Source organism: Lepeophtheirus salmonis, chromosome 4 (genome assembly GCF_016086655.4).
Source record: "Lepeophtheirus salmonis chromosome 4, UVic_Lsal_1.4, whole genome shotgun sequence".
NCBI classification, from domain to species: domain Eukaryota; kingdom Metazoa; phylum Arthropoda; class Copepoda; order Siphonostomatoida; family Caligidae; genus Lepeophtheirus; species Lepeophtheirus salmonis.
In genome coordinates, this window is record NC_052134.2 from 42,654,563 (window position 1) to 42,669,591 (window position 15,029).

The following is a 15,029-nucleotide window of genomic DNA, read 5'->3' on the forward strand; positions in this document are numbered from 1 at the left end:
TTGATACCAGTCTATATTGACTTGAAGCTTGACAGAGACTGGACCTGGAGTTTGAACAGCTTGATATTTGTTTCAGACTTAAACTTGAAAGACGTAAGTTCTAACTCAGACATACAAAGACCTTATTACGCTTATTCCTTCCTTGATTCGATGTTTTGAACTCTTAGCCTTCTTCCATCACTCTCTAAGGAACTAAGTACTTTTCTTAACTTTCAAAGAAATCTTTTTTTTTTTTAAATAAAATCAATTAAACAGTCGAGAAGGGGGAAAAAAACTCTGGTTGTTGACTATTTAATTTATTGAGAGCAAAGCCATTTTAATTACTTATTTTTTCCTTCATCGTTGATTCGTTAAACATGGTCGATAGTATATAAACACACACTGCTTTGAAAAAAAAAAGTTTCTTAAATATATATTGATCTTTCAACCACTAAATAAATTTTCTTGATATCTGATCAAACATAGAAAAAAAATCGTTTTAATTTCGAGGTTTTTCTTTAGATATATATATATAAATACAATATCGGTTTTGGGAGGTGTGTGCAGTGGTTAAGTGGATGGCTGTGGTATTTAGGGACTATGGTTGAGTGAGTAAGTGGAAATGGTTATACTATGTATAAGATAAATAGATCATGAAACAATTGAAATCACGTTAAACCATCATCATTTAAGTTAAATTCCTTTAACAAGATTTTATATGAAAAAAAACACAATAAAAAATCAAACATTTTTCAAATAGTTAATGATGTTGACTTCAAATGGATGTATGTACTACTAGTTTAACTCTCTGTTATTTCCCTGGGATGTTTATCCACCCCAAAAACTGAAATAAAAATATTATATCTTGTATAGTTCATATTTTGGCTCTACCTTCTTTCTAAATTCATAATTTATCCGATAATTTCTGTATATGGTTTTTATGGATTGGAACATCGTAAAACTTTGTGAAAATTCACATATTCAGAATTTTATATTGCTTAAGGTTTCAATTAATTTTTTTAATGGTTTCTTATTAATTATCTACCCAGACGATGAATATGAAAAATAGGGAATGAGTGGAAGATGTCTTATTCTTTATAGAAAATATCATGTTTAATAATCATTTTATGAAATTTACAAATAGTTTATCCAATATAGTCTACAAAATATAAAATTATTTTCTCCAACTCCAATTTTATACTATGAATTCGGTAAAGTTCCTGATACATTTACAAGACTATTTGTACTAAAATAACAATTGCTGGACTGACCACTTGTTTTTTTGAGCACGCATGTTCAAGTTCAGCTTGTATTCAAATTATTTTGGTTCAGTTTTCGAGCATTTTTTAATTATAAATTATTTTATTATGATATTTGTATAGAATTATAAGACTAAAATAATAGATTCCCATGATCTTTTCCTGTATCTTGAAAGAAATATTTCATTTTTTATTTTATTAAATAGACTAGTAAAAAACAATGATATGTAAGAATCGGAAATTACACCGAATTTTCCCCATATCACTCGATTCACTTATTAATCCCCCCATCACTATTGATAACATTTTGATTCTTTTCCCTATTAGGCTAAGTAAAAAGGTATAAGCATTTTTGGCTATAAGTCACAATTAATAATTTGCATCAAAAAAAGCTTAAAGTATGCTTAAAGGTGTACTTAAAAAAGTTCATTTACAGTTTTGTGTTTGGTGAAGACAGTTGAAGTCAAAAGAAGAGACAATTTAATACATTCTTCAGTATCTCTACATACGACCATGGCGAAAAGGCGGATAAGGAGGCAAACTTTCTTTGTGCTGTTTATGGACCTAATTCATTGTAGAATGCAATAGGAAAACCGTATTGGTAATATGGACGTCAAAAATGTCGATAAGATAATGAAATTCGTATAGTTGGACGCGCGTATGAGCACTTATTCCATTGCCTAGGACCTGAAGATTAGCCCAAACACCGTTCCGAACCATCTAAATCCTATGGTCCCAATTTTTGACTATTTGACAGTTATTTTGACTGTCCAAATGAAGCGAAAAACGCTCAGAACTTTTTACTACATCTTTTTTATCAATATTTAAAAAAAAAACATGCAAAAGATGAAAAACAATCCTAAAAAAAAAAAAAAATGGGGTCATTCACACTTCTCATACTCAAAAACATCATCTCTTCCACCACTCTGGGGCATACAATCATACATTTGTATATGTATTAAATAGGGCACAATCTATTCATTAGGCAGTAGCTGCCTAGCTATGTTTTTTTATTGTTATAGACGTACTGATCAACACTCTATGAACAATAATAATAAATATATAAAAGTAACAAAAAAAAAAAAAAAACCAATTCTGATAAAAACAATAATAAAAAAATCGTTTCTTTGATCCCTCAATGACAAGGAGCAGTTTATTTAATTACCTCCGTAAGAAAAAATAATAATAATAACAATAAAAACAACAATAATAAAAAATCTATTTATTTTTATCTTTTCTTCTACTACCTTAAGATAGATTTATATTGACATAAATACAGGGTGGTTCTCTCACTGTTAGTCTCTCTTAGATTTAATTAATTATATCTATTATTAAGGTAGGTACTATTGACCTCTCTCCTTCTCTTTAAAAGATTAAAACATGTATAACCTATGGACTATGTGGCATACTCAGGGCCGATTTTAGGAGGACATATGGGTAACTTGCCTCAGACCCAATTATACTCTTTTAAAAACCAAATTATATCAACTAATAAGATTTTTTTTTAAAGAAACCGTGTTGTAAATTGACTTTATCGAACAGAAAGGTCATTTTAAAAAAGTAAGCATATATATATTGTTTTAAATAACATCATTTAATGACATTAGCAAACTATTAATAAAAAAAAAATCTTACAAAAAAAGTCATTCGATTAAATATCCAAACCCCTTATTAAAAAAGGCCACATGTGTATATTTTTTTTAAAGAAAAAAAGGGCCCCCCACATTCATTTTTTTCCCTATGCCTTGCTCACATTAACCACTTATATGCGAGAATGATTTAGGACAGTTAGAAACAATGTGTATGTTGCCCAATATTGCATCTGAAACACCCAAATTTCGCCTTTCCCTTACACATTGCAACTTTGCAACGTCTTAACCCATGGGTAGAATTAACAAGGAGAAGACCATTGTCGCCTCTCAAGTACTCTTCTAGCTGCTTCTCAAAAATAAAATTAGATATAAATCGAATCAATAAGACAGATAACTTATAAACGAGACGGATAAATTTTTGTTCTAGCTTTCATGATTCGCCCGGGTTGAACAGCAGAAGTACCACTTACTTTTTAAATATAATCACCACACCTTCCTTCATCCAATTTTCCCTTGATAGAAACCCAATGTAGCATACTAGATGTCAACTATTCCTACACCCTTGTTATATTCAGAAAAGGTATCAGGAAACGTCAGGTTCATAGGTATACTTCTTCCAACTCTATTCTACTCTCTTGCATCAAAAAATTCCGGTGTCAGTGCCTCAAAGGCTGCAGAGACCATTGGCATCTACATCTGGAATGTATACAACATCAAGAAGCCCATTACATCCTAGAAGAATCAAAACTTCTGCATCAACAATATGGCTGTCTTCTGACCTTCCTTCATGTGGCCCTCCTTCCGCTTTGACCTCAACCCTTCTGGACTTTGCAGTTTTGGGTGTCTTGGAGAACAATGTCTGCTGGCACTTGTCATCCAAATTTGGTTTCGCTCCAAACTGCTAACATGACAAAGGGGTACGCATTGAACACGGCCTTCATCGTCAAGAGCTGACAATCTGTTCGCCGGTGAGTTGAGGATATTCTTGCTTGTAATGTGGGACATATTGGATAAAAAATAAATCTAAATATATATCAAAAGTTGGTTTTGAGTAGTATTTTCTTAATTGCATAAAAATAACGTTTTTCGTAATTTAGACATGCTACTGCAAGTTTTGATTTCCCTCACTGTTGTGTTCCAGTAAGGAACTACATACAGGAGCCCAATACTATTTTGCGATGTAAGTATATCACTAATTGCAACCTCTTGGAATCTAAGAAGTTCTTGTGGTTAAAAAAGGGAATTTTTCGTATATATATGATGAGAACCTGTGGTAGAAGTGAACTCATTTTTGTGACAAATGGTCTCAAAAATAGTGCAAGAATTATATTTAGGTGGATAATAAAACCTGAATCAGTTATGGATGAGTCTAAATCTGTTGTGAATAAATTTAAGAGGTGATATAAAAAGAGAGATAAGAGCAGTCCAAGGCCTTGTAAAATATATTCATAGATTTTTTTTTACATCATTGTCATGTACAGAGACAAACTCTAGTTTATGACAAACACACGAATTTCGTGTATGTTGTATTCATAATGATAAATTGAAAACAACTTTTGATATATATGTCAGATGTATTAATGTAGTATTTAAAAATTTGACATTGGTTGCTTGTTTTTTATTATTTGTAAACGAAGTCATGACTCTCCATGGCATTTAAATAATGATAAAATTACTCGATCTAATTTATTAGAGGAAGTCCTGATGCCGGGATGAAGGAGAGCTCCTGTTCTACACTCTCTCATTCACATACATGCACACACGCTCAGTAATTAAAACAATGATTAATTTTTTCAACTCTTTTTTTAAAATTGTCATTGAATGATAATTTCAAAAAAAAAAAAAAAAAAAAAAAAAAATCAAAGTGCATATTCAAGGAAATCACTTCCAAAAGCGTGGTTGTACATATCAGGCAATCATCATCCCTTTTTGGACTATAAGTAGATGCGAAATCTCGCAAATCAGCATCAGTTTCTCATTTCACTTCCAAGAGTTCCAACTCCAATAAGGATACTACTTCTACAATCCCATTTGTGAATATATTCTAGTGACAAACTCCTCAAATCCACACCTACTCAACACAATGGCTTCCATCGTCTCTCATCCTCTCATCTTCTCCATCCTTCTTTTCGTCGTACTTGTTGCAGTCCAAGAAGCCTCCGCAGATTCTTATGGACATGGTGGTCACGGCCACGGCCATCAAAAAGGCCACGGAACAGCTTGTATTGTCAAAGGATCCTACTGTAACTGTCATTACTGCAAATGCGAAAAAGGACACGTTCATTGCGGAGGATATGGAAAAGGCTATGGTAAGGAGGCTATTATTTGATACCCACAAATTTTATCCTTAACGTTATTCTATGTTGTATAGGTAAAAAGTACTGCTATGGAAGTACACAGGGTGAATACTGCCACTGTGATTACTGCAAATGTAAGCATGGTTTCGGTTCAACCGGCTATGGTGGATGCCACTAAAATGTTTTCTTCTCCCCGCTGTTACCCGATTAATTTAGTTGAATTTTGAACTGGACCCAACGAACGATTCTTTCTTTTTGTTTATTTATTACGAATTTCTGACTGTTATGTTACAATTATTATTTATTGCTAAACAAGAGATATTAGGAGACCATCGATTTTTGAGATGGTTCTTTTGTGAGTTTCTCTCTTGTTTTTCATAATGAAATTTATTATACCATTCGAAAAATATATGTATATATTCTTAAACGCGCCAGAATTTGGTTTTTGTGACAAAATATCTATTTAGTATATTAGTAATCATTAGTGTTCCTACCCTTTCTTTCATCATGGTTCATTAGCTAATTAAAGTTAGTTAGTTATATATATACATATAGTATATTCTACCTATATAGTTTTTATAAGACCTTATCACGAAACAAACTACTTAATCTACAATATATATTTAAAGACTAGTTCTCATGCTAAGAGAGAGGTTTCATCATTGTCCGTACAACCAAGGTTTTCGTTTTTTTCTACTTTTTTTTGCAATGAGTTGTACTTTTTTCTCTCTCTTAACTACTACTTGAAAGTAAGAGTCATCCCTCACAGCTGAATAGTTTTATTGACTTATACATATGTACATACATGGATTCATATCAATGTCAAGGACTTGAATGACTTGTCACATTCAAAGTTTGTATGGATGCGCTAGTAAGTACTTACCTACAAGGCAGTTTTTTAGTCACTCACTTGACATCATCATATACATACATTAACGACAACAACATTCCTGTGGTTGGGTTGATTGGATTTTTACCCATCAACTACTCAAATGATTTTTATTTTATTTTATTCATTCTCATTAGATATCAGCTCACACACTACATAGCATAGTGTTGGGGTTGCTCCGGAAATCCTAGACCGGACTGAGACATAGGTGGAGTTTTAAATTTATTCTAGGGGTGGGGCAAATTGTATGTTTTTACATATTAAATATGTTTATACAATACATTTTGGGGGTAAGAAGACCTTAACCCCTCCTTCCAAATGCCCTTATGGTCTTAGACCATCATTATTTGTACTAATTCGGTCCAAATTTGGTCTTCAGCGGTCTCGTAAAAAATAAATCGCTATAAGTAAAAAAAAAAAACCTATATTTTTATAGGTTAAAAAAATTTTCAATCTCAATTTTAATTTCGGTACACCGTTTGAACTTAAGAATTTTTTGGACCTAAATATTGCTCAAAATTTGGTCTATAAAAATAACCTAAGACCGAACCGAAAAAACATCAAACCAAGTCTCAAAACTAATCTATAGCTCCACTTTTAAATTAAGTGTTTGTGATAGAATCATGTGGCATTTGTGTGATTCTAATGACACCCCTTAGATGAAAAAATATTTATATTTTTTTTATGGTTTAAAATAACCGTTTGAAACAGAGTTGAGACGAAGAAGAAAAAGGCAGATCCTTCGACTCAGAAATTGATGTGTCATTATTGAATTAAATCTTAGAGTGATAAAAAAATAAAAATATTACTATCGCACCATTCACAGGGTGATGTGTATGGTAATAAGACAAAAGGTTTTACATCTTTTCTTGGAAGAAAAAACCCCAAACTTCTTTGTATTAATGTATATCTCATTCTATATTCCACAAACTTAGAATAAATACTCAGATAGGGTGTCACAAGTTTGGACCAAAGTCAAATCCTCAAACACCTCTCCAGGATTTAATAAGAAAATCAAAATAAGTCTATCAGTCATTGAGATCTATAAAAATATGAAAAATTGATCATGGCTAATTATGCGATCACTTATAAATTTCCAATGGGATCTTTATTAATACATACATAAAATACTTCCAAAAGTTCCAAATTTTAGAACACCTTCTAAAGTGCATCATTTCCACTAATGTTATAGTTCCGTATTACCATTTGTTGGATAAAACTTTAATCATCTTTCATTTACAAGGATATTTTGCTATTATTTTTAATTTAGGTCAAGTTAAAATATTTATTATTCTTTTAAAACTTGTTAAAAGTGATGGATGATGATTGAAGAAGGGATCTTTGTAAAGAAAAACCTATGTTTAGGAATTAGAAAAAGAAAAACGGTTGCTGAGAGTACTCATTATTATTATTATTTAATAGGCGTCGTGGTGCAGACTTCTCCCTCTAAAGTAAGTATTATCGCCTATCTTTGGTGTAAAATATTTTTAATATGCATAATATATATAAATTTAAGTACAATTACAATATTTTCCCTGAAATAATACTATTTTAAATGTAAAAAGTTATCTTCCCTATAGTAGTAACTAATTTAATCCTCAAATCATATTAGAGGCAACTGATGGTAACAAGGGTCTTAATTCTGTATTTCCATATTCTCACTCCCGCTTTCTCTTTGCCCTTCTCCATGATCTCATCCCTAATGGTTATTTTCGAAAGTAATATGACCTGCCAATATGCTAAAAATAAGAAAAAACAAAAATTACTTTGTTCTCCCTGACAATTTGAAGAATGTTTGGTATAAGAGCAGCAAATCGGGCCTGACGTTTCATTAAGGGGGAGGTGTTAATTTATCAAAATGAGCAATTTGAACTTAGCCCTACTTTTCGGATGCTAAAGAATCTTTTAAGCACTTTAAAAAATAAATTTCTACACGAAAACCTGCCCTATTCAGAAAATTACTTTTTCATCCATAAATGCGTATTTATTTAATCTATTTTCAAAATAATTAGAAGAAACTAGCAAATATCATGATCCTTAAAGCCTTTTTACGTTTAAAGCAGTAGGTATATAAAATTTTAAGTTTATAAAGTAAAGTTTTAAGATCATATATGAGGTCAAAGGTCACAAAAATGTGTACTTCTTTTAGATTTATAATTTAGCGTATATACTAGGGTGCCCAATTTTTAGGGTGACCCTTTCTTTTGATCTTCTGTTGTATTTTAATGAAAGAACTATGTTTGAAAAGTTTCAGTCTTGAAAGGGCGTGACCTCCATAACCATTTCAAATCACTTTTGTTTAAAGACGTTCTCTATTCGTAAAGGGATTCAGAAGTTTCAATTTTAAAGTTATGTTGATGAATTTCATAACTTGGAATTTTAATGTTATGTTGTTGAATTTCAAAAGTTTCATTAAAGTTCCTTTTCTCAAGTGATACATCAGAATGTAATCCTTATTTTTCATTTTGAAGAAGAAAAAATTATATGTAGCCCAATGAAATACTAGAGGCAGGAGTACCGTCTTGTTGCAGGATCACATTATCATCCGGAAAGTTATTCCAAACCCACTAGAGGACGTGAGCCTTCAAAATTTATTTCCTGCATCAAGAAGCGCGAGGAACTACAAAATCCCATTTTCTTGACAATTTAAAAAGAAATAAACAAATGAAATTTCTACATAGTGTTATCAAATGTTCAACGTGCTTAGCTTTACTTATTTCCGTTTCTGAAAAACTTACCAGAACCTCTGCGTTTGCCAATAATATTGTGCTCTGATTTCAGCGTCACACCCAGCTACTTTACTAATGGACAAACAGATTTTCCTCGTTTTGAAATATAGCAAAAAAAGAATCTTCCACAACTTTTTCAAAATTGAGCAAATATGAATTCTAAATTATATTTGATAATTTATTTGTATCAATTAATGCACAAACGGTTCCTAATTTATATACTGAATATAATTAGGTAGTAATCAAAATTAAAAATTCATTGTATCAAATATAGAATTAGTTTTTGAATTTTTTGTATTTGAAAAAGATATATACAAGAAAAAAAATTTCAAATATTAATTTTTTTGTAAAAAATTGAAAAATGCACAGCTGTTCACAAAAAATTCAAAAATTAAATTTCAAATATTAAATTTCTTGGAAAAAAAAATCAAATATTAACTTTTCTTGTAAAAAATAATAATTCTATATCACAGCCCTCCAGCCCGCCCCCTGCAGACACCCCTGAGTGCTCAATTTGACTTGGACTAGAAGCATAAGGACTCGGACATGATTTGAACCCCGAAAAATAGATTCAAATACAACTCTGAACGTAAGTAGCAATGTTATTAAAAAGGGCACCATGCTAGCAAATAAGTAAATGATCCCTTTCAAATTGTTCTCTACAATTATTCTTTAGGGATTTTTTTTTTTACATTTATTTATTAATAGTTAGCTTCTTTACTAGTCAATTCAATTTAATTTACTTATCTATGGCTATGAGTTGATTGAATTGTATAGTTATCAAAACCTTTTTTGGGAAGGGCTTTTTTAAAGTATAAGTATCGAAAATATCAAATCTTTTTTTTCTTCCTATTTTTAAAGTATTAAAACCACGGTACAATAATAATAAAAAAGAAATAATTAAGAGAAGGTTTAATTAGACCACCCAGTCACAGGAGCTTAAAAAAAAAAGGCCACAAAATATTTCAATTTTTTTTTTTTTAATTAGAAAGATTATAAGGAGCAATTAACATATCTAGAATATTATTCGATGTAGCATTTTTTTGCAACAACTTATTTGATAATGTCATTAACTTATGTAGAGTAAGGTTGAAAGTGCATTATGAGCCTACCTTCTACAGAGCGTTTAAATACAGGTTTTGTGCATCGTTTTTGAAAGTGGAGGAATTAAAATAAACTGAAATTAAAAAAAAAAAAAAAAAAAAAAAAAAATGGTTGATGATCTAGGATAATTGTAAATTCTAAGAAAGTGGGAGGCTATGGCCCCCTCTTGCCTGACCTTCTGTAATATGAAATAACAATACACAAAATCATATTACAGTCATGGTTGTACCAATATTACACTGCCGGGTAAGATTAAGCAACACTGTAAAAGATCATTTCACGCCAAAACGACAGTGGGTAGTAGCCCCAGAATCATAGGGGACAAGGGGCAATTTGCTCCGCTTTTTTTTATTGATATGGAAAAGACAAAATGTCTTCTTCTTGTCTAAACAAAATAAAAAGTTCGCAGTTTTAGTATTTTTTTCCAATATCTCATTTTTTTGAAAAAAAGGTCATTTGTTCATATTTGATCCCTTCCAAAAATATTAACTCTAAAAGTTTAAAAAAAAATTTTTTGTCTCATATAAAAATATTTTCTTAAATATTCTGTCAAAAGTTTCAAAAAAGTCTGACGGCAATTCCCCCCTTACCCCCCAAAAAAAACTTATCAGTCTCCCTTGATGACGTCACCTTTATATAATTCCCCTTCCCCCACTTACAAATACATTCCGGGTATTGTGATCACGGAAGTTAACAATATGTGTCATTAAACCTATTGATTTAAGATGTGAAAAGCTCAAGAATCATTTTTGGGAGATCTAAGTATGTCCCAGCCTTAAAGTTTTTCCAAAAATGCTTTATTTGATGATTTAGCGTAGTTTTTGGACAAAAGTACAAATAAAACACAGCATTGAATGCCTTAAAAGACATTAAACTAGAATAAAAACATTTCTTAATAATACTTTTTATATAATTTTTTATCTTAGTATCAAGAATGCCCAGTACAATAAAGGAAAAGAAAAACATCTAGGTGCGCGGACCGCAGTACTAAAATTGTATACTCCTATCCATCAATGTTATTTTCTCTTATATTTAGCCATTTTTTTGCGGAAAATATTGCTTGTTGTAATTTATAACTATAGAATTATCTAATTTTTAAAATTTAAAATAGTTAATTACGTTTTTTTGAAATTTTTGAACGTTTTGGGGTGGAATGACCCTATATATGTAGTTAAACCAAGAGAGTTACAACAGATACCATCCAATTGATAAAATCAACTTGTGTCCCCGACACTACATATTTTATTTTAGAAATCAATTGTACCCATGCTCAATACTTTTTTTTTTATAAGAGGACGTTCAAGGCACTTTTCCTAAGTCCTGTATTTTACAGTAAAAAGTAGGAGGCCGGGCTAAATTATTTTATTTAACATAGAAAACCTGACCTGTTCATACGGATATTTATTGTATAAGTCTAAACAGTGGTAATATGTCTCAAGACGGTACAAGAAAAAATGTAGTCGATAAATAAGAGTTTTTTCTGTAACGATTAATCGGGGTCGCGTATTTTTTCTGGAATCAGAATCGGCATTGGGATAATAATGTTTAATTTGCAAATCTAGATTCTTATGTATAATTATTTTTTACTGGTATTGAACTATTTGATACTTTTATAAGTTATGGAATATATATATATATATATATACCCGTCAAGATACAATAAACAATCATGTGAATTTGTTACTTGAGTTTTATAATTTTATAAATATTGTAATAAAATAATTCATGATAAAAAATGCTCCAAAACTGAGAAGAAACAAATTGAACGTGATATTGTTATTTTAGGGAGATAAGTTTTGTAAAGGGATCTAAGAAAGCTCGCCTTCTCAGATTTGCCTTAGGAAAGTTTGTCATGGGATTATGCGCCCTGGGAAAAAGTTTGTTGGCCAGATAATTTCTAACTACTATTTAAAATATTAAAGAATCATCGGGATTTTTTTTTTTTTTTGTAATCACTAATAATGATGAACTCAAGAATTGAAAACTGTTGACAAAATTAACACCGATCCACAATTGTTCAATACCGTTCGTTTACAAAGCAGAATGTAAATGATAATAATAAATACTAAAATGTACTTTTGTGCAGTAAATATGGTTTTTAAATCTTGGTTCATAGTCCCTTCATGTTTTTAATCTTTCGGTTATTCCAGATTGGTTTTATTCAAAACATTCCAAATATCAATTTCAGTCCATTTCCAAAATAACAATATAGTTTGAAATGAATAAAATATTTTGTTTCAAAATCGATATTAGTTTGTTTGGGCTTTATCCATATTTTTATTCAATAGTAGAATAGACCAGCCTCACTCTAGGTTTGGCAGTGATAATGAAACAATGCTTTTTATTATCATTTAATTTTCGTTTTAAATGCCTCTTACTTCTAAAACGAAGACGTCAAACGGAAACGCTGTAGATGAAAATTTATGAATAGCTTCTTTTTTTTTACCTTATGACCTTTTTGGTTGCTAAAATAACTCAATTAATATCAATTTTCACTACCCATTCAGCTGAACTATTCTGATTCCTATTATGTTATATTTTTTTAATAAATACAAAAAACAAAAACAGTGTGAACCTCTTTTACACCATATGCCAAATTCAAATGCCAAGGCAGGGTCTGAAGCCCTCTACTAAAAAAAATGATCTCTTACACATAAAAACAGATGACCTTGATACCATGATTTAATTTGGTCTGATACAATATAATAGATATTTATCGTCACGATTTTTTCAAACAAACAAACAATAAAATTAGTGCTAATAATCATGATTATCTATTATGAAAAGTATGAAATTGCTAAATATTTAATCGTTTGATATTTACTTCTATTTGTTTGATTACTTTTTTTTTGGTCATTTCTATGCAGTACCTAGTTGTAATTTTTGACAACTATGTCATAAGGGATAATGTTGAAGAAACAAAAAAATATTTTGGGCCATCTTATATCTGAATTGTGTGTAAACACTATATGTCTTCTATCTGATAAAACGCTTTACTTAGCCACAATATAATAAAAAATACAGAGCATATTTTTTTGTGATAGAAGTACCATGTTTTAAAATGAAATTTCATTGCATAATATCTTGTAATTAGATTAGACTGTTATGTTTTGTCTGAAAAAATAAAAAAGACTTTCTTAATAGTTTTCTCTTAAAACATGTCTTATCATGCATTTAGAAACGTTTTAATAAAGGTAAAAAATAAATTTAAGTAATGCTCAATCAATACATCTATATAAACATTTTTTAGCAATAAAAAAATAAAAATAAATAAAAAAGTTAGGAAAATTTGATGATCTGCGTTAGCGCGCAACATTTTCTTAAATTTTTAGAGAGGATACATCAAATATTTCCTATGTTATCCCCACTTTTTGCTCTATAGAGTACCTTTAAAAAACTTTACAATATTTTTTATAGGTTAGAATAATATCTATCATAACTAATTAATGCAATATTTTAAACATTATAGAAGAAGTAAATAACATTTGTCTCTTTTCAAACTTTGAACTAGATTTGCAAACTAAAGATGACATGGTAGAAAAATAAAATTTTGCATAGGGTATTTCCTTAGGAAATTCCAACTTTTCCAGAATACCCAATATCAAAATTCGAAAAAAGTTGAAAAACAAAACTGGCTTTTTGTACAGAGTTGTTAATAGATTTTTTTTTGGGAGGGGGGAATTCTTTTTGACAAAAATTTGACTATTTTGGCAGACTTTTTTTTAAAGCCATATGAACATTTTTTTTTAAAGACAAATTTAAGAAATAATATTATTATCAAACATTTTTCATTTTTGTTAAAAAAACACTGTCCTTTTAACAATATGGCAACAAAATTCAAATTTGAAAAGTAAGGTGTTGCAGTCTCCCCCCCCTTTAAACTTAGTCACGTGCCTTACACTCTAAAGATAAAAATTTACTCCAGATTGAGGGGAAATCAGTGTTTGAGGTTTTGAACGAACGTGGATCAAGAAACTCTCCCATTTAAAAATATAACATAGACAATATAAACAAGTCACACTCCTTTTCTTTTGGCGAGGCTTTTCGACCAAATTTTGACAATTTTGACAGAACGTTTTTTCAAGGCATATTAAATTTTTTTATATATAAAAAAAGACGAATTAAAAAAAAAAATTTTGACGACATATTTTTAGAGTGGGTTTTTTTGACAAATTTGACAAATATATTTATTTTAATGGTGTTGCACCCCCCTATTCCTTACACTTCTCGTGCCTAAACCTGTAAAGATCAAAATTTACTCCTCCAGATTGAGGGAAAATCAGTGCATGCACTTTTGCACGTGTTTGGATCCAGGACCTCACCTATTTCAAAATCCCAGCAACGGCACTGTCTACAACATACAACAAGCACAAGTCACACTCCTCCTTTGATAGCCATCACACCACCATCTTGTTCTTAAGATTCTCGTCTTACACCTACTCGACTCTAAGTATTATTATTATTGTATCATTCGTCCTTTTTTGTCCTTGAACTTAATTGATTTTATACCTATATACAATACGTACCTAGTTCTATATGTACTGTGTAGATATACTTTTATTTCCTAAGAGATCTTTTTGTTGTTATTGTTGGCTTTAAATAACAACAGCACTTAGTTGCTCTGAGATTCGAACATGGAAGATATCATCTTTTTCTTTTGTGTATGAATGGATCCGTAACTACAAGCTACATAATATGTAGGTACATATATAGATATGTACTGTAATTGAAAAACAAAATCAATTTTGATTAACAGAGATTCACGTAAAATGATATATATTCCTTCAATTACAATACATTGGTTTAATACGACCTAACACCAGGCTAGATGGCTAGAAGTATTATGTACCACACAACTCAATAACTCCCTTGTCTGACACATATATAGCAACATTGTTGAAATACCCATGTAATTTCTTCTGGTTAGCACTAACCTTCAAACATTAAGTATTAACAGTCGTTTCAGTGATCCCTGTTTAGTAAGTTTTAATGGATGGAAAAAAATATTTGAGTTGATTAAAAACTGTTTTTTTTTTATGGGGAAAAATACTGTTAAAGCCAAAGAGTGGCCTGATAGCAATTATGGGTAATGTTGTGTCAGTCCTTATTTATTCAGTCCTGTCTTAGGAACGGTTCTTATAGTATAGTAATATTAGGGTTCAACCCGGAAAAAACTCGTA

At 30.4% G+C, this 15,029-nt stretch overlaps 1 non-coding gene across 1 annotated transcript; it reads left to right on the forward strand.

Moving 5' to 3' along the window:
* Positions 1–5,023: 5,023 nt before the first annotated feature.
* Positions 5,024–5,554, forward strand: LOC121116475 (uncharacterized). The gene is made up of 2 exons (XR_011779552.1): positions 5,024–5,139; positions 5,202–5,554. It is a non-coding gene; the product is annotated as an uncharacterized protein (transcript).
* The last annotated feature ends 9,475 nt before the right edge of the window (positions 5,555–15,029 follow it).